The sequence below is a fragment of the Eubalaena glacialis genome, chromosome 1 (genome assembly GCF_028564815.1).
Source record: "Eubalaena glacialis isolate mEubGla1 chromosome 1, mEubGla1.1.hap2.+ XY, whole genome shotgun sequence".
Lineage (NCBI taxonomy): Eukaryota > Metazoa > Chordata > Mammalia > Artiodactyla > Balaenidae > Eubalaena > Eubalaena glacialis.
In genome coordinates this window covers 82816138-82837814 of record NC_083716.1, presented here as the reverse complement: position 1 = coordinate 82837814, position 21677 = coordinate 82816138, and positions in this window count along the sequence as shown.

Sequence of the window (21677 nt, the reverse complement as noted above, 5' to 3'; positions counted from 1 at the left end):
AATCGGAAAACGGGTTCCAGGACTACTTCTGATACAGGCTTACTATGTGCCTTGAGCAACTGATTTAACTCTGTGGGGCATCCATTTTCCCACCTACTTAAATTGATGAAGTTGAACTGAGGGGGCTTAACTTGAGTTTTTAGCTCTCAAAAATTTTATCACTATGATGGAAAAAATAGTATATATACTTCAAAAAACTCTTGTATGTGGTCCTTGAAATTCACCCTGATTTCTCTCAGGGCTTCCTTTTACTACTTGCTTTTCTTTTTCTTCAAGAATATCAAGAGTAATGTGCCACCATCTCTTTTACAAAATTCATTTTCAGGAGACTTAAAAAATAATTTCCAAATATTTAAGTGCTAAATTTCTGTTGGGAAAAATCTTTTGATGGGGAAATCTTTCTGATAAAATTATACTTACCATTTTTGTTTCTGAAGGAGGGTTCAAAATATTGAATAGGGAGTGGGGGATGTTTGTCAAAGATATTCCTATAAGAATTTTAGGTGCTTGGAATGTGTTCAGATTAAACTTTGAACTGTCTGGCAAATGTTTATCTGATTTAACAGGGAGGATGGTTACAAATAAACTGGGAACCATGTTCATGCCGATAATGGGACATCAAAGCAAATTTTTTTTTTTTGGTAAATTTCCCTTTCTTTACCACCAGTAATTAACATGTAAATTGGAAGATATTTTACTTTGACAGAAATAGCATTGCCATTTGACTTTTACTATGGATTACCTACATTTAATATTTTATTTATCCTATTCATCAACTTCAAAGTAGACAATAAAAATTTGTGATTTCCATGTGTGTTGAAAATCGACTCTATCAATTTCACAAAGGGAGAATGCATTTGGCTTTGTTCGACTTATAGGAACCATTGTATTTTGTTAATTTGTTTTCATTGTTTTTCATGCTCACGTTATTTGCATGTTGTTTTCATTTATTTGCAGTGATCCTGGTTAACTTCTCATGAATATGATTCTGAGTTTTCTCTTTGTAACATCGAGCAAGTGATTCAATTTAAGGGAGATTTTTTTTTTCTCTTTCTTTACTGTCTAGGGTGCTGTTATCTCTTTCTGAATTGTTGAAAGCCATACTTTTTAGAACTTTTAGGACTTTTAGAACTTTTCTCTAAGTTTTGCCGGCCTCTTACAAAAAGGAAGCTCCAATTTGGAAAAATGTGGCAAGGAATTGAAAATACCTTGCACAAAAGAGACAAATAAGCAGGTATTTACTAACATTTCACACCATGATACTAGCTATTGAGGAAAAGGGTTCTTGCACTACATTACATTGTCAGTCGTCAGATACCAATGGTGGGCATCTTGAGTTTTTGTGCAGTGAGATGATCCAGATTTCTTTTAGTTTTCAGGGCCAACTTAACAAAAGTCAAAGCAAAATAAATAATGCTATTCAACTAGATAATGCATCTCTGAGGAAGCTGGGATGACTATCTAGAAAACTGTTTTTCATACGTCCATAAATAACATTTCTCTGAGTAGCTTGAAATCCCTGTCTTCGGTTCTGTCTGCAGCCCTTCAGGCTTTGGCTGTCATGCTTTTAATAACCAGCCGCCATTTTTTCCCTTGGGTTGTTTTCTTCAGAAACAACTTTTCTTGAAATATAATAAGCATTCAAAAAATTGTACAGCTCGATGAAATTGTCACAAATTGCCCACATTTTTATAAACAGCATTCAGATAAAGAAGTAGGACATGAAGCTATCTTTATGTCTAGTGACTTTCCGTGCCAAAAGCAACTATTGTCTTGGTCTCTAACAGCATAGGGTAGTTTTGCCTGTTTTTGAAATTTTTATAAATGGAATTATACATTAGGCAGTCCCTTTTTGTCATTAAGTTTATGATATTTATCCATTTCATTGAATATACTTGCAGTTTGTTCATTCTCAATGTGTTATAGAGGTTCACTGTCTGATTACACTATAGGTTATTTTTTTCACTCAACTGTTGATTATCCTTTGTTTAGTTTCTAGGTTTTTTTGTTTTTTTTTTTTACAAATAGTGAACATTTTACAAATAGTGAACATTACGAATACCTGAACATTTCTGTGCATGTCTTCTGGTAAGTGTGAATGTATATCTATAAGATATGTACCTAGGGGTGGAATTGCTGGGTAATAGGCATTGCATATATTTAGTTTTATTAATCATTTTCAAAGAGTTTTCCAAAGTGAATATATCAATATAAATACCACCAGCAATGTATGAATAATAGTTTTACCACATTCTCACCTAAACTTGGTATACATTTTCTTCTCCTTTTCCTTCATCTTTTTTAATTGTATCCATTCTAATGGGAATGTAGTTATATGACTTTGTGGTTTTTGCATTTTCCTAATGTCTAATGAGGTTAAGCACATTTTGTATGTATTTTGGCTGATTGAATATACTCATGAATTTCCTGAACAAGTTTTTTGCCCAGATTTTAATTTTATTTTGACTTTTTCTTATTAACTTGCAAAAATTCTTTATCTATGGAGGATACAAGTCTTTTGTCAGATACGTCAAATATCTTCTCCCACTCTGCAGCATGCCTTTTTCTCTTTATTAATAGAAGTCCTTAATATGTTCTGATTCATCAAAGTTTTAAAATTATTTATGGTTATTTTCCCATCCTGTTTAAGGAATTTTTGCCTCCTTCAAAATCCCGAAGATATTTTTCTGTTTTCTTCTGAATATTTTGTTGTTTTACCATTTTCAATTAGATATGCAATGAGCACGGCATTAATTTTGGTGTGTGGCATGAATTTTGGATCAAGATCCAATTTTTTTCAAAATGGATATCCACTTGACACATCAACATTTATTTTTAAAATCCTTCCTGCATTGCAGTGACATCTTTGTCAAAGTATACATACATGTGTGTGGTTGCTCTCTTTTTTGAGCAAATACAAAGCTCAGGTAAACTAAGAAGTATAGAGTGGTTTGGTAAGTGTGTGTGCCGGAGTTGTGTGTGTGTGTTTGTGTGTGTGCTTGTTTTAGTTCCTTTGAGATATAATTTACATATGACAAAATCCACTGATATTAGATATACAGTGATGGATTTTTCTAACTGTATACAATTATATAACCTCCATCAAATTCAAGATATAGAAAAGTTCTGTCACTCTGAAAAGTTTCTTCATGCCCTTTCTCAGTCACCTCTCTCCAGACTACCAGCCACAGGCAACCACTGATCTGCTTTCTGTCACCATAATTTTGTATTTTCAAGAATTTCATAGAAACATGTTCACACTATATGAAGTTATACTAGACTTATTTCTATAGCATATATATATCTGAGATTCATTCCTGCAATGTGTGTACTATTATTTGGGGTGTTTTTGTATTGTTGAGTGGTATTCCATAATATGAATATGCCACATTTTGCTTATGTACTTACTAAGTTGATGGATCATTGTGTTGCTTCCAATTTTGCATTGTTATGACTAATGCTGTTATTAATATCAGTAAATAAGTTTCTGTGTAAACATGTTTTCTTGCATTTCTCTTGGGTAATGTTTCCAATGAAACACATTGTAATATATTGTTCTGATATAATGGAAATGTTCCTATAGCCACATTTTACCATATGGTAGCCGCTAGCCACAGGTGACTATTTGGAACTTGAAATGAAGCTAGTGTGACTGAGAAACTAAATAAGCCACCTGTGGCTGGAGGATATTGTATTGCGCAATGCCATGAGTGGGATTACTAGGTCAAATGGTAAATATATGTTTAATTTGATAGCATGTTGACATAGTATCCAGAGTGGTTGTACAGTTTGTCATTCTCACTAGCAATGCCTGATAGTTCTAATTGCTCCACATTCTTGCCAACACTTGGTAATGTCAGTTCTTTCAGCTTTAGCCATTCTAGTGGGTAGTTTTAGAATGTATTTTCCTAATGAGTAGTGATTTGGTGCATCTTTTCATGTATTCAATGGCCATTGTATACCTTCTTTTGAACTATCTGTACAAATATGTTGCCTGTTTTTATTGGATCATTTGTTTTATTATTGAGCTGTAAGAGTTTTTTGTTCTGGATGCAAGCCAGATTTGTGTTTTGCAAGTATTTTCTCCCAAATGTAGCTTACCTTTTAGTTAACCTAAATATGTCATTTAAAGAGTATGAGTTAATTTTATGTGTTACCTTGGCTAGGCTACGATACCCTGATATTTGGTCAAAAATTATTATGGATATTTCTGTGAAGGTGTTTTATTTTTTGGAGGGGTGATTAGATTGACATTTAAATTGGTGGACCAAAACTTGAACTGCAAGTCTTCCCTGGGTCTCCAGTTTGCTGGCCTATACTGCAGATTTTGGGCTTGCCAAGCCTCCACAGTCACATGAGCTAATTCCATAAAATATCAATAAATCCCTATCTATCTGTCTACAATATCTATCATCTATCTGAATCTATCGTCTATCCATATCCTGTTGCTTCTGTTTCTCTGGAAAACCATGACCAATACATAAAGTAAATGTTTTTAGTTTTGACAAGGCTCATTTTGTTAATTGGTTTATTCATTTATAGATTGTGGGGTTTTTTTTGTGTGTTCTGCTTAAGAAATATCTCCTTACCCAATGTCACAAAGATTTTCTCCTTTTTTGTCTTCTGGTATGGCTTTAGCTCTCATATTTAGGTTTATGATTCATTTTAAGTTTTATTTCTGGTGTGAGGTTAGGGTTTATTATTATTTTCCACATAGACATCCTGTTGTTCTAATACCATTTGTTGTAAAGGCTATGTTTACTCATTAAATTACATTTATACCTTTGGAGAAAATCAATTTACCATGTAACTATGGGCTTATTATTGACCTTATTCTGTTCCATTGATCTATATATATATCTCCTGATACCAATACAACACTGACTTGATTAATGTAGCTTTATAATAACTATTGAAATTAGGGAGTGTAAGTTCTTCAAACTTGGTCTTCTTTTTTTTTTTTTTCGTTGTTTCAGGTCCTTGGTATTTGTATATAAATTTTAAAATCAACTTGTTTATTTCTTTTAAAATAAAATCCTACTAGTATTTTAATTAGAATTGCATGGACTTTATAGATCAATTTGGGGAGAACTGCCATCTTAACAATATTGAATCTTCCAAAACATACAATAGTTTATAGTTTTCTATGTATTTATCTTGTGTTTTTCAGTAATTTATTCCTAAGTATTTTGATGTTGTTATAAATGAAATTGTTAAAACAATTGTTAAAATAATTTTATTTTCTAATTGCTCATTGCTGGTGTATATGGACACAAATTATTTTTATACACTGATCTTATATCCTGCAACCTTCCTAAACTTACTTTTTAATCCTAGTAATTATTATTTTGGGTAGATTCATTAAGTATTTCTATATATTTGAGCATATTACTTCAAGTTGAGTTGTGCTTCTCTCTTCCAAATTTTTATTTCTTTTTCTTGCATTACTGCACTGGTTAGGATCTTCCTTACAATATAGAACAGAAATGCTGAAATTGGACATTCTTGCCTTGATCCTGGTCTCAGTTAGAAAGCACCAAGCCTTTTGGTGTTTTGATGTTAGTTGTAAATTTTATCATAGATGCCTTTAATCAGGTTAAGTGTCCTTTTATTCCTGGTCTCCTGAGAGGTTTAGTCATAAATGGGAGTTGGATTTTGTCAAGTATTTGCATCTGTTGCCATGGTTATGCATTTTTTTCTCCTTATTCCATTAACATGGTGAATTACATTTATTGATTTTAAATGTTATAGAAACTTTAATTTCTAAAATAAACCTTACATGGTCATGAAATATTTTTGTTTTACATATTGTATAATTCAATTTGCTGAGAATTTGGTAGATTTTTTTTTTTAATCTATGTTCATGAGCAATAATCATCTGTAACTTTCTTACTTTATACCTTTGACTGGTTTTGGTATCATGCTAGTAGTACCCTCATAAAATGAGCTGTGAATCATTCCCTCTTCTATTTTCTGAACATTTGTGTTAAAATGGTAATAATTCTGCTTAAAATATTTGAAAGAGCACACTAAGAAACCATATCCAAATTTGCTTTTAGGAAGGTATTATGTTTGGAATCGAATGTCTTTAATTCATATAGGGATTTTTGAGTTTTTTCTTTTTAGGTCAATTTTGATCATTTTTGCCTTTCGAGAAATGTATCCATTGAATCTACATTTTCAAATTTATTGGTACTATGTTGTTCATAATACCCCTTTATTATCACTTTAATGTATGCAGGACTGGTAATGTCCCCTTTTTATTCCTAATACTGTCAATGTTTTCTTTTTTCTTTCTTCTTTTTAAGATTAGTCTTGCTAGAGGCTTATTAATTTCAGTGAAATTTTTAAAGAACCAGTTTTTGGTTCATTGATTTTCTGTTTTTCTACTTTCTATTTAATGGAATTCTGTTTTTATCCTTATTTTTCCCTCCTTCAGCATACTTTGGGCATACTTTCTCTTCTTCTAATGTCTCAGGGTGGGCAACAGATCATTAATTTTCAATTTTTTCCCCTTAGAGAAGAGCAAGCCTGGTTGTTCCCTCCTCAGTGCAGGTGGGAGATTCAAACATTACAAGGGTCTGCCTGTGCTCAGCAGCTCTCACCCCAGCCCCAGCCCTAGCCCTAGCCCCTAACTACAATAAAGACCGGGGCCATCCCTTCTGGACCTGCTTTAGTGGTCTTCCCTGTTTCTGTAAGACCTCAATTATGTAAGTAATAAACCTCCTCATAGCCTTTTGGTGTGTGCGCACATGACCTCATCAGTCTTGACATTGATCCAAATTTGGGGTTGGGTTCATCTGCTTGTGAAGGTAACCCATAACAGCTATTAATTTAGTCACTGTGGTCCTCCTGCCTACCTCTTTGCATGGTATGTTTTCCGTATATTTACTTTCATCTTACCTCTCTTTATATGGAAAGTGTGCCTCTTGTAGACATCTTATAGTTGGGACTAGTTTTTAAATCTGTTCTGACAACCTGTATCTTTTAGTTGTTGCCCATTACATCTAACATATTTTTTTATATGTTTGACTTTGGGCCTATCATTTTCTTATTTGTTGTTTACATATCACTTTCTAAGTTTTTTTAATTCCTCGGTCTCTCCTTTACTGACTTTTGTTAGATTATTTGAATATTTTCAGAATTCCATCTTAATTTTTTATTTACCTTTTAGCTAGAATTCTTTTTTTTTTTCCCAAGGGGCTACTCTCCAGTAAAAAATATATGCCCTTAACTTTTCACAGTTGAACTGTTATTAATACTGTACCTGTTTATATAAAACATAAAAACCTTGCCACCATATAGGTTTATGACTGACTGTCCCTAATTTTTCATGTTATAATTGTTACATGTATCATACCTACATAGATTATAAACCCTATAAGAAAATATTATAATTTTTGCTTGAAATTGTTATGATTTATATAGAAATGAAGAAGAATAAAAAACAAAAAGAAAAAACATTAAAAAAATTTCTTCCCCTTGGACATTTACTATTTTTAGTATTCTTCATTCTATTCTTTGAATGTGAGTTTCTGTCTGTTATCATTTCCATTCATCCTGAAGAACTTCCTTTACCATATCCTATAAAGCACATCTGCTGGCAAAGAATTATGTCAGTTTTCTTTTATCTGAAAATTTCTTTATTTTGCCTTCTTTTTTGAAGAATATTTTCACTAAGATATAGAATCCTGGATGGATTTCTTTTCTTTTAGCATTTTATAGTTGTCGTTCTACTCTGTTCTGACCTCGTGGCTTCTTATGAGAAATAAGCTATTATTTTGCTCATTGTTCCCGTTTGTAAGTTTCAATTTTTACTTGCTGCTTTCAAGATTTTCCCTTTATTTTGGCTTTCAAAGTGTGAATAATAGGAAAATCTGAGAAGCCAAGCCGGTGTAGCCGCTGCAGAGAGAACTGTGGGAACTGCTGCCTCTGTGTAGCTGCTTCCGCTGTGGGAACATATCTGGGGGCCTGGGAGAGGGCCTGAGGCTGCTTTTGCTCAATAGAACTAGAAGGTGCAAAGATGAAATGTACATGGAACACAGGAGAGAGAATAACCTGAGGCCTGATGGACACTTTTATTTTTGTTTGTCGTCATACTGACCCATTATGACTTTTCTGAGAGCAATGAATTCTGTCCTCCAAATCACACTCAAGATTAATGAGAAGCAATGAAGGTTTTCAAGCACACATAAAGACGTTGTTTTCGTAGGTATTGCTCTGGCTTAATTGTGGAGAGTGGCTTAGAAGGGGGCAAGAGTGCTCCATCACAACTGTGTAGGCAAAAGCAGATAATTGCTAGGACAAGGAATGTAGTAGCATAGGTGGTATGAAGAAAATGTAATTGAGGTGCACGTTGGTGGTAGATCCAGAAGAACTCGGTGGTAGATTAGACGTGAAGGAAAAATAAGGGAGATGAGTAAAAGGTGATTCAAGAATAAATGAATAGATGGTGGGGGTGGGAGCACTGAAAACAAAGCTGGTTGGGAGACAGAGTGGAGGGAAAATTGATGTGGGAGCATAAAGGCTTAAGATTCTTGTGTCACATCCACATGGAAATGTTCACTAAGCAGTTGGATGTTTGATCCAGGATCCCAGGACACTGCTGAGATGAAGATCTAGACTTGAAAGTCAACAGCAAACTGATGGGAATTAAAATGTTATAGATATGATGATATCCCAGAATAATGATAACAAAACACTAGGATAGAAATTATGGGATGGATAGAAGAGCTCACTAATAGGCCTGAGCTGGAGGTTTGTCTTTCATACAACTGTATATGTTTATTGTTGGTCTTGGTAATGACTTGGAAATCAAACTCTGTTTTTTGCTATGATTTAGAACATAATGCAATATCAAGGTTCACCTTTCCCTGGGTTTATCTTATCTATTCCTTTTTTATTTTGTTCTGATAAAAATTATGTAAAGCGTCTTATCAGTAAACTATACACTGCATGTTTCACTACTCTAAATGACCATCAACCTAACACCCAGACAGATGACCTGTCAGGATTTCTCTCTGGGCATTTCTTATTGTATGTTTTCTATTTACAATGCAGATTGGACTTGACAACTTTTCCTTCCCCAACTGCAATCTTACTTTAAGTTGCTGCCATTTTATCAGTGGAAAAGAGAGACAGCATTAAAAAAAAAAATACAAATGACCAGCTGCTTAGACAGCTAGGGTTTTTGACTTCCACACTCTGGTAAATTGGGTGGTATACAGTATTAACCACTGTGTCCAGTTAGATACTTACTAAACATAAATAATCTTATTTGAACATTTAAAGACTAAGTTGTTTAAATTTATACTTCATTAGAACAAAGGTGATATCAGACTTTATAAATGCAACTGCCAGTGACCATCGCTTATATACTTGCTTAAGGGGATTTTCATTTGTATCTTGTAATTGTAATTACAGTTCAGACTTTAAAGATAAGCAATTATCAGGATTCACTAAATTAAATATCAGTTGTCTCTCTGCAGAATTATCCTTCAGGGACTTTCATTATACTGTGATACTCTATCTTTTCCCTTTTTTAAAAATAATTATTTTATTATGAAAAAAAGTATAATTGCAACCATCCAATGGCTTTGTCTGTCTTTGTAGCATCCTTTTTTAAAAATAATATTCAGAGAAACAGATTTATTCAGAGAAACAGATTAATTCAGATACTACGAAGAATAATTACCTTTAAATAACACATTGTCACTGGCAAACTCATTAAAGATTTAACTGTGAACTCAGCATTGATTACAATACAAAATGCTACTGTCATTAAAATTTGTATAAAATGCCAGTCTATACCATCTGTAGTCTCCTGTAGGTAAGATAGCTGTCTCTATGTTCTCATGAATGTAATACCCTGTAGATGCTCTTTATTTTGTTGTTTAAACCCTCTGAATTAACATAGGTATAGAAAACAAAGTGCTTTTGTTTGGCATGTTTTGTTTGGTTTACATATTTTGCTTAAAAAAATATGTATGCTGTGGGAGTTCCCTGGTGGTCTAGTGGTTGGAATTCGGCACCTGGGTTGCTGTGGCCTGGGTTCAATCCCTGGTCGTGGTCAGGGAACTGAGATCCAGCAAGCCATGTGGCACAGCCAAATAAAATAAAATAAAATAAAATAAAAATTTAAAAATATGTATGCTTTTAGATACACATTAGGACATTTCTCCCCAGTTCACTAGTGACCCCTCCACCACAAACTGGATTTCTCATTTGACTGACTGGGCTTCACCCTTGTTCAACATTTGGATTTATAATTTATAATCATTTCCTTATGTGGGACCTTCTCAGTGGCTGTTTTAAATACAATCTTATTTTTCAAATTAGTTATTATTGTTATTATTAATATGTCAGCACACACATCCCACTAGTAGGGCCTCTTCCTGAATTAATTAGTTAATATGGGGTATGCTATGCTAATGTGATGTGTAGCAAATCAACCAGGAAGAGGCCTGGCTAATTTCACATTATTTAAAGAGAAGTGTTTATTTGGTCTGCACACTCAGTATGCAACAATTTTTACTGAAATTGTCATTTGGATTAACCTCAATCCAGTCTTTTCAATCATTGTCATAAATAATTGTTATAAATAAAAACACTATATTGAAAATGCCTGTACATGTGGATGCTGACATTGGAATGAGAAATAGATAAAGTTTCTTTTATGGCCAAATATAATTTTGTACAAGTTTATACATAATATAGAGATAGCCCTATCTTAACATGAGGTTTCCTAGTAAGAATTGGCCCACTGTGGCTAAAGGGATACTCTGTAGTGCATTGATTTTACTTTATTTTGACATCTAAGTCCTACTGATCCTCTTTGGGGTGTCCTGTGTTGTTTGGTGCCCTCATCAGACTGGCCAATGTTGTCTCTTGTTGGTAGAAACACCTTTATTTACTGGTTGTAGAGATTTCTCACATCTGCACAGGTAGTTACTCAAAGTTAAGGTTTTTCAATGTTGCTTTTTCTTGAATTACGTTATCTCAAAGTTTCATAAAATCCCCGAAGCTATTTTCTCCATTCCTGGAAGTGTTTCTCTTTGTGGACTTTCATCCTCATGCCTTTGACTTCATCCCCATCACTCCTTCCTGCTGATGCCGCCAGGTCTTAGCAGAGGGTGGAACTTATATTTTCTCTTCTTGTAGGAAACATAAATTCAAGGCTGAACTAAAACTGAAAAATCCCCTCATTGAGGAACAGTGTAGATTCTATCACATGTTCAAATATTCATTTGGCTGTAGACATTTGGGTTGATTCCTCTCTGAAATTATGTGGAATTCAGTAATTATATTTGAGGTAACTTTACACAAGTCTTCTAATATATTAATTAACTATTTATTTATTTATTTATTTATTTATGGCTGTGTTGGGTCTTTGTTGCTGCGCACGGGGTTTCCCTAATTGCGGCACGTGGGGACTACTCTTCGTTGCGGTGCATGGGCTTCTCATTGTGGTGGCTTCTTTTGTTGCAGAGCATGGGCTCTAGGAGCGCATGGGCTCTAGTTGTGGCATGTGGGCTCAGTAGTTGTGGCTCATGGGCTCTAGAGCGCAGGCTCAGTAGTTGTGGCGCACGGGCTTAGTTGTTCTGTGGATGCTTAACCACTGTGCCACCAGGGAGGCCCCTATAAGATTTTTAAAATGCAGTTATTTGTCTTACAGAAGTATTTTTGAGATGTGCTTTCTAAAAAAGTGATCTAATGAATCCCTGAGTCTAACTTCTGTCTGGATTTGACAATAACACTAGTTGAATTTAACAACAAATCCTACTAATGCTGCATTCACTGAACTAGTTAAGAAGTTTAGAATATACACTTAGAAAATGTATACTCTCTTCATCAAAGAATCTAGGGTTTATCTCTCAGCTTCTGTCTGCCTGATATATTTTCCTATCACCCCAGGCAGAATACCCTTCAGTGCAAAGACTAGTTCACATCCGGTTCAGGCACAAGGCATGAAAGAACAAACACACTGCTTTCCTCCCTCATTTAAGCACAGTGCACAGGGCTTAATCCATGGAACAATTTTTCATTTTAACAGAAAAGCATTAATATTTTATAGAAATGGTTGTGTCATATGGGAGAAACCCTACCAAAGGAATACTATTATAAACAGTGTTTACAATGCCAAAGAAATGTAGAGTTGGGAAATTTGGCCCATTGAACTCCATCTCTGTCAATAGCCTTGAACCTCATGTTGTAGAACTATTTGAAGTGCTTTGGCATAAACTCACACTTGGAATATTTTCTTAATCATCCTACTTTAAAAAACTGGTCTATTGGGCTTCCCTGGTGGCGCAGTGGTTGAGAATCTGCCTACCAATGCAGGGGACACGGGTTCGAGCCCTGGTCTGGGAAGATCCCACACGCCACGGAGCAACTAGGCCCGTGAGCCACAATTACTGAGCCTGCGCATCTGGAGCCTGTGCTCCGCAACAAGAGAGGCCGCGATAGTGAGAGGCCCGCGCACCGCGATGAAGAGTGGCCCCCACTTGCCACAGCTGGAGAAAGCCCTCGCACAGAAACGAAGACCCAACACAGCCATAAATAAATAAATAAAAAGAAAAATAAATAAATAAAATAAAATAGAATTAAAAAAAAAAACTGGTCTATTGTATGTATGTGTGTGGTTGGGGGTGTTCTCCTATGAATTTTGACACTGTAAACTTTTTGATGCCATGTAAGAAGATTTTCTCACCTCTTTCAGGAATTGAAACTCAATAATTTCTATACCTATTAGTGATTTATGCTTTTCTTTAGGTTATTGAATATATTTTTAGTCTCAAGGTTGATGAAGGCCTGTTTTAAGTATTTCAAAATTTCTTATGTAAGTCTATGTTAACAGTATTCAAATTCCAATTAATAATAGCAGTATTCTATAAACATCATTGCTATTTCCTTATAGGCTTCTCTTTGTAGACAGAAAGGATTTTGTTTTCATAGTTATTTGTGATGGGTTTTTTTGTTTTTGTTTTTGTTTCTTAGTGCAACAAAAGTCCTATGCTTGCTGATTGTAGGTTCCTTCTTTTCATGTCCTCTGGCTCCATTAAACTTTTTGGATGTCTGGCAATAAGGATGGCTTATAGTATTCCATTTCCAAAGGAAAATTGGACTATGAATCACTTTTCTTTCTTTGTTTGTAAGAGCATTCTGAGTGGTGGGTAATTCATTCAGGTGGTCTGGTATATTCTTTATTTTCAGAACAAACTTTTGAACTGTGATCAGTTGGTCTCAGCAGTTTCTGAGCTATGGATTAGACTTCAGGAAACACATTTCAGATGTGTCTGTGGTTAAGGTAATTTCTCGTTTGTACCTTAGTATATAGGGACATTTATTGGAAAACAGTGTAGAATTGAATTTGGGTGTCTCACTCTATTCTCTATTCAATGCTCTAGTCATTTGCTGTTGACTACTTAAGGTTCTTTCAGACCAAGTGCCTCTTTAAGGGACATGGTAATATTCAGATAGGATATGAATCTGGTAATTGTCTGAGGTATATGTTGTTTCCTCAATGAAAGGCCATTTGTTTTGTTTTGCCTTTTTCCTTTTGAAAACAGGTTTCATAACTGTGCTCAAGAAGCATACAAACCTAAGGTCATTTTGTTGATTTTGATTCAGGCTTACTCTGAACTTAAAGGAAAACTTACTGGTTAGTACTCAGAAACTATACTTAAATGAATATATAAATAAATGCATACACATATATATGAATTTTACAAATATATCTACTTATACATGTACACCTGAGTTATTGCTAGGTAGAAAATATCATTTCCCTCAATTATTATGATGCCAAACAATTTCATGGCTTCATTCTTAGAAATTTAAATTAATGTTTGTGACATATTATAAATTATATTGAATTAAAAGAAATATATTTAAGTATGTTTTAAACATTTTAAATATTTAAGTATTTTAAATATAAAATATATTTTATATTTTAAGAACCATTCATTTTGTGCTAATATTTATTTCAGATTTTTAAATCTTCTCATTTTATTAATTACGGTTTTTCCTAGACCTTCATGAAAACTGATTTTTGAGTATCATTCAAAACAATACAGGCAAATAATTTAGTCTTTTATTATATTTCCTTCAAAAGATATTATAAACTCTCTTTTTCCCTAATGCATTATTTTTTTAAATTTTTAAAATAATTTATTTATTTATTTTTGGCTGCATCGGGTCTTCATTGCTGCACAGGGGCTTTCTCTAGTTGCGGCGAGCGGGGGCTACTCTTCGTTGCGGTGCACGGGCTTCTCATTGCTGTTGCTTCTCTTGTTGCGGAGCACGGGCTGTAGGCGCGCGTGTTTCAGTAGTTCTGGCACTCGGGCTCAGTAGTTGTGGCACACAGGCTTAGTTGCTCCGCGGCATGTGGGATCTTCCCGGACCAGGGCTTGAACCCGTGTCCCCTGCATTGGCAGGCAGATTCTTAACCACTGCACCACCAGGAAAGCCCCCCCCTAATGCATTATTAATTGAATTTGAAAAGGCAAGGAAAAATATTTTCTAAATTTTTTAATTCTACTAATTTTTTCATGGACCTTTTGTGACTCAGTGTCTGCATGATCTGTGTGCTGATTAAATTTTGATGTCTTTTCATTGCTTTTACACAGGGATTGACAAGTCTAATCACAATTACTTATGCAGTAATTAAAATAAAGCTAAGAAGAATACTTTAATTAAAAACACTAATATATTAAAAACACTCATAATTTTTATTCAATTTGCTCGTGCCCGATTCCATTAATTTGCATTTTTTCTCCTTTTCTTTTTCTTTTTCTTTTTTTTAAGCTATGACTTACCTTTCTGTATTCAACTTGAGTATCAGCATCTCATCGTGGCTCTCTTTGGCACCCCAGCACCTCACTTATATGCCCTGATTGAGTGCCACAGTTTTCTGTCCCATTTACTGCAATGGATTGTTTACTTATTTCTTTTTCTTTTCTTGTGATAGTCTGTAAGTTCTATGAAAGGGAACTTTTATTGTCTTCTTTTCCCCGCTTTATCCCTCAGTTCTAGGACAGTGCCTGGCACAGAGTAGTGCGCAGTAAATTACCATTGGGAGGAAAAAATGAATTGACCAAAATAAATGAATTGACCTCCATATTGCATGTGGTAGGACATATATCTTGGAATTCCAAATCCATAATCTCACCATTGGGAACACTGCTTCATTATCAAGAGTCAGAAACCAATCAGCATATACCAACCAGTTAAGGAAGATATCCTGAAAGAGTTGAACTACTCTTGTTCCTGAATGGACTACTGCTGGAATCTGAGAGGAGTTAACTGGTGTGTATAATCGTGGGAATGTATTCCTTAAAATGGCATAGATGTTATAAAAAAAATTTAGATGAATGACAATGATTTTCTGTCATTTCCAATGTGTAAGTAAGCAAACCAATGAAAGATTGTTGTCAGGTTGTCACTGGTGCTTAAAAAAGTAATCCTCCCATTCACGAAGAGGCTTCAGAAGAAAAGGTACAATTCTGGTTAGATATTTGGGTATGATTTGGAATCATGAGATGATCCAGATAAACTGTGTGTAAAGGTCTGGAGTGTAAGAAAAATTAATAAGATAAATTTTTCCAAGGTCAGCCAGAATTAAGTGATCAGAGAAAGAGAGAGAATGAGAGAGTGAGTGTTTCTTTGTTGGTTTTAATTTTAGTAAGCATGATGGACTTAATATTTCAGCTCAGGTAGGTAAAATGCTAGAAAGAGCACGACTCCCACTCTTATGACAAGACGAAAGCTGGATAAACTGCAAATAAGTGGCTTTTCTTGAGCCCTTCAGAGAACAGGAATTGCAGAGCAAACAATCTGTAGAGAGGTAGGTGCCTAAGTGGAGATAGAGGACCCTAGCATTTGCATACCTAGAAGAACAGGCATTGTCAAGGTGTGGATGACAGTGTGAAACTCCTCGGGGAAGCAGACATAAAAGGGTTCCCACCCTCTCGCTGACATTTCCTCTAGTGATTCAACCTAATACTCACAGGGAGTTTCAGGGAGGATCCAGAGAAAGCGCCCAGATACTGGTTGGCTGAGGGAAGAGCAACCAGTACCAAAGTCTCCCCAAACTCATGTGCCCATCTCCCCTATGAAACAGAAGCCTTAGTCAGACTCATGTCCCCCATTTTCTCTATGGAACAAAAGCCTTAATCCCTATGCCTTGGCCTGGAAACTTTCTTCAGGGAGTCAACTGGGGCAACAGAGGGCTCACCTTTGCTTCCTGTGTCTCAGGGATCACTATCCTTCATTGCCTGATGTTCTATGTTGTGAATACTATTGACATATATAACTTCTGGTTGTTTAGAGAGGAGGGTAAATTGGTCTCTGTTATTCCATCTTGGCTGGAGACACAAGTTTCCCACCAAAAGAGTTTAGCACCCAATTATAAAAACATTTCTCCAGAGCTTTTTGTGTCTTAGAACTATATAAAGGATTAGGGATCGCTTCAGTCTTCGCTTGAGTTAATACATAGGCTACAAATTCCTGAGATGTACAACCAATTCTCATGCTGAAGAATAAATGTGTTCTGATTTGTTTGTTTCTTACAATCACAAGTTCACGTCATAAGATCACTACAAAGTATGTTTATTATTGTTTCTAAGAAAATGTTCTATTTATTTTATTAAACATATATACTTTTTTCCACTGAAAACATTCATACAAAGTTGATGACATTTTCCCAAACATCTCCCAATCCTGTTTTATAATCCTATTATATATTTTAGTAAAGGAAATATCTTGAAGTGTTATTAAATCTGTTTCTTGAACTGAATACTGTTCAGAGAATCTTTAAAAATTCCTTTAAAAAATCTAAGAGTAAGTCATGGAGTTTTCAGGACCATTGCTTGTCAAGGTCTTGTATTGTCTGGCAAAACTTAAAGTAACATTATTTGTTTTGAAGCACTTTGTTCAATGTGGCAGGCTTGTTTATGGATTGCTGTTCCTCTAATTGCTCTAACTCTCATGAAAGTCAAATGACTATATTTTAGTCATTCTCTCCTTAACGCAATTACTAACTCATTGTCTCCTATTTTTTGTATTCCTGGTCTGCTACTTTTTCATATTTCACATTTTTTTTTCCTCATATTAATTTATGAGAATGTTCCCTCAATTTGTACTTAACAATCAATAATATTTATTATTTTATTTTTATTGATATACATGTCCCCAGACTGTGTGACAAAGTGCCCTGGGGCAGCATTGCAAACTCACATGGCACCGTGGAATATTTTAACATTACTAAGAATCACATTGATAGCATGTTTGACACTGTGTGAACTGCTAGCTTGAGTTCAAAATTGCAACATTAGAATGTGCAATTCCGTTAGAACATAACTAATGTTATTTCCATTAGAACATAGCTAATGTTCTTTCCATTAGAACATAACTTGGCAAAGCTGGTTTTTGGCAGTTGCTGTGACAAGTAGGAAGGGCCATACAAAAATTTTTGTGGAGTAGGAAATGGGAGCAATGTTGTCCAGTCTGATTCTGAGGTTTGAGAAGTTGTAAATGCCCCACAGATGCCCACATCGCTTAACTCGGGAATTGGGATTTTTTTTTAAATTTATTTAATTTTTTAAAGTTGGCGTATAGTTGATTTAACAATGTTGTGTTAATTTCTGCTGTACAGCAAAGTGAGTCAGTTATACATATACATATATCCACTCTTTTTTAGATTCTATTCCCATAAAGGTCACCACAGAGCACTAAATAGAGTTCCCTGTGCTATACAAGTAGGTCCTTATTAGTTACCTATTTTATGTAGAGTAGTGTATGTCCATCCCAATCTCCCAGTTTATCCCTCCCCCCCTTCCCCCCGGTAACCATAAGTTTGTTTTCTACATCTGTGACTCAATTTCTATTTTGTCAATAGGTTCATTTGTACCATTTTTTTTAGATTCCCCATATAAGCGATATCATATATTTGTCTTTCTCTGTCTGGTAATTGGGATTCTTTTAAGAGTGAAAATAAAATATCATTTCCTTTTAATTTATGTGTAGTATATTTTGAAATAGTTCCTAAATTGTTAGGACACAAATATTATGAAGTTGTTTAGATTTATCTACTGAATAAAAGAAATAGATATTTGTTGTAGTATAAGAGTGTGGTGAAACAATTACTGAGACATTAAGGGGGCCATGAAGTGAGAATGTAAGGGAACCTCTGTTATGCCATTCTCTCAACAGACTACAACAGTAAAAGTATTAACAGTGAAAAGTTTTATATATATATATATGTGTGTGTGTGTGTGTATATATATATGTATATATTTGGTTTTTTGAGCATCTTCTTTGTACAGCAGTATTTATTATACGTATTGTTTCTAAAGCATACTGTAAAACTATAATGTTAAATCATTTCAAGATTGAGAAAAGTGAGGCTACCTTTTTCTTAACCACATAGTTATTAAGTGATACGCAGTTGTAAGCTTTAAATCTAACAGTGTCCAGAAAAGATGAAGATATTTTACTATGTTTTTCATGACAAAAAAAAACCTTATTAATAATGCATAGTATAATCATTACTCAAGTCTCATTAGTTAGAGATATCTAGATTTGATTTTAAGTTTAGTTTCTTTCTTCTTTTTTAAACATTTATCTCCACGTTAAAAGTGAAAAGGGAGTAGAAAGGAAAGTATTCTTGAGGGCTAAGAATCTGTGGCTCATAGGTCCCTGTTCATTCACTTCAAATTCCCAACATCTTCTGTCTTCTTAAATTTGGTAGTGCCTCTACTTTTTATTCAATCTCATAATTTGTATTAGTTTTTATAAGAACCAACACATGAAAGAGAATTATTTTTAACACCAGTGCCTACTTGTTTAGATCTATGTCTAAAAAAAGGTTTGAGGCAGTGAAATGTGGTAGGAATTAAAATATAACGAATTTTTGTTATGCCAATAGAAAAAACGCTACCTTGACAATTTAAACTATAGAATTAATACAGTAAGCTGAATTAATGGAAAACAGAAACACAGATTTTATTTAAGAAAATTTAATTACCTTCAAATACATTGGTCAGCTTATAATACACTATTATAACATTATCAAACAGAGATGCTTTATTTCCAAGTTGAACTGATGATTTTGTGAAACATATTAACTATAAACATACGTCCAACTTAGTTTTTGCCAAATTAAAAAAAAAAGATCCCCTAATCATGAGATTATTCAAAACTACTTTGATTTCCTCTGCTGTGTTCCAACCTCCATGTCTTAATAATTAAAGAAAGTGAATTATGAAACAAAAATTAGTTCATTGAATTTTATTTTCTTGAAAAGAAATTAACAAAAAAATATACACAAATGTCCATTTATTTTTGGATTAAAAATGATGTATAATTACAAAGAATAAAATGCAAAGATATTAAGTGTATAATTTGATGAGTTTGACAAATAATTATACTTGTTTCACCCACATTCCAATCAAGATATAGAACATTGCTGTCACCATAGAAATCCTCTGTGCTTCATTCTAAATAATCCCCTTTACCTTGAGAGCCAACAATTATCCTAATTTCTACCCATGTAGACTTCTTTTGCCATCAAGTGACCCAGCCAATATGGAAGAAGCTGCATGCCTTTTCTGTCCCAACTTCAGAAGTCATGCATCATCAAGGCCACCGTATTCTATTTATCGTGAGTTACAAGCAGAGAGAACATAGAGTCTACCTCTGAAATGAAAAGAGTGTTAAGATCATATTGTAGAAAATTATGGTGGCAGATAGTGCTGTGGCTGGATCATTTACAGTTTGATTTTGTGATTTCTTTTATATTCTTTCTATTCCCAACATATTTGTATTCTTGGCATATTTCATTATATTTGATAGTATACTGTACTTTGTATATAGAAAAAATAGAAAAAATTGAAGAAGACTACTACCCTGCTTTTATTTTCTGCAAAGAATGTGAATTTTTTTTTTTTTTTTAAGTTTAATTATTTATTTATTTATTTATGGCTGTGTTGGGTCTTCGTTTCTGTGCGAGGGCTTTCTCTAATTGTGGCAAGCGGGGGCCACTCTTCATCGCGGTGCACGGGCCTCTCACTATCGCGGCCTCTCTTGTTGCGGAGCACAGGCTCCAGACGCGCAGGCTCAGTAATTGTGGCTCACGGGCCTAGTTGCTCCGCGGCATGTGGGATCTTCCCAGACCAGGGCTCGAACCCGTGTCCCCCGCACTGGCAGGCAGATTCTCAACCACAGCGCCACCAGGGAAGCCCAGAATGTGAACTTTTATTTCATGTCTGGAAGATAAAGTGAGGTGGTTATGTTTTAGATTTTACCAAGTTTTAAGTTTACTGGGGCCTGTGCTGCTGCTGTATGAACAATGAGCTAGGTGAGTTCATTTGCTCTACAGCCTCAATTTACTTGTTTTTTCTCTGCAAAATTCAGAGGTAGAAGGAGGGGAGAACAATCGTAATGCTATACAAAAAATACTGTATTTAGGAGTCCTTCAGACTAATCCATTTCTGTCTGTCCCTACCATTGCCAATGGCTCAATTGGTCTCTTCTTTGCCTTTAGCAAGTCTTCTCTTTTACCTGATGTTTGCCCACGAAAGTTGATAAAATTTGCTGCTAAGCTATGAAGGGCGCTTCTCTGTGGAAATCAGTTTAATAAGGATTTGTGTATGTGTGTCCACTTCTCTTTGATACGGTAGCATTTATAAGGATGATTTTTTATTTTATTGGATTTTTCTTGGTGTTACCATATGAATGAAATGCTTTTATGCCCTTCTACATCTTAAGCAGAAGAAAAAACTGTTTACTCAATTTTAAAACGACAAAATTTTAAAGAGATAAATGCAAACCTGCTGAAAAGAAAGTTATTTTTTCTCGTCAAACCCATTCCCTCCTTCTGAATCTCCAGAAATTATTTTCTTACTGTTTTAGATAGTAAATAATAGACTATATTTATTTACTTCTATATTTATTTACTTTCCCACAAATAAACAAATGTTTTAAGCACTTATCATATAATATGCTTACACATACACACATACACAAATTATACATGTAATATGATCTCCACTTGATTATGACATTCAAGATTACAATATGACTTACGAGAACAAAAATAAAATAATGTGTGAGCAGTTGAATTGGGCTGATGTTATATAATTATAGGAGTGCCTGGAAAATACTCTTTAGATTAAAAAAAGATTTTAGAAATACTGGGTAGTCCCAAAATAGACTCAACGTGCAGGATTTCTAATTTATTTGATTACAGACACAATTTTGTAGAATTTTTGGGAAACCAGTGTTCCCAGAAAACACTTTGAAAAATATTCTATATGAATTCTGAGCATGGAAAAATACTTTTGAGCTGGAGTCATCAGCAGAAATTACTCAAGGAACTAGAACTTCAGGTAAACTTTAAGAAGGTAGAGAGTTTGGAAGAAATGAAACAGAAAGGTTATGACAATTCCAGATAAATTGTGTGGGAGACAGAGCAGCTGAATAAAAGGAGCAAGATGTGAGGGTAAGAGCGTGGGTTTGGGAATTGGGTTCACCTGGATTGGATGCAAATTCTGTCACTTAATTGGTTTGAGCACTCTATTTAATTTAAAGTCACCTGAGACTTAGTTTTTGTTCTGCAAAAGTGGCAGTGCCACTCTCCTCCCAGGCTGTCATATGGATTAAATTAGATCTAAGTGTAA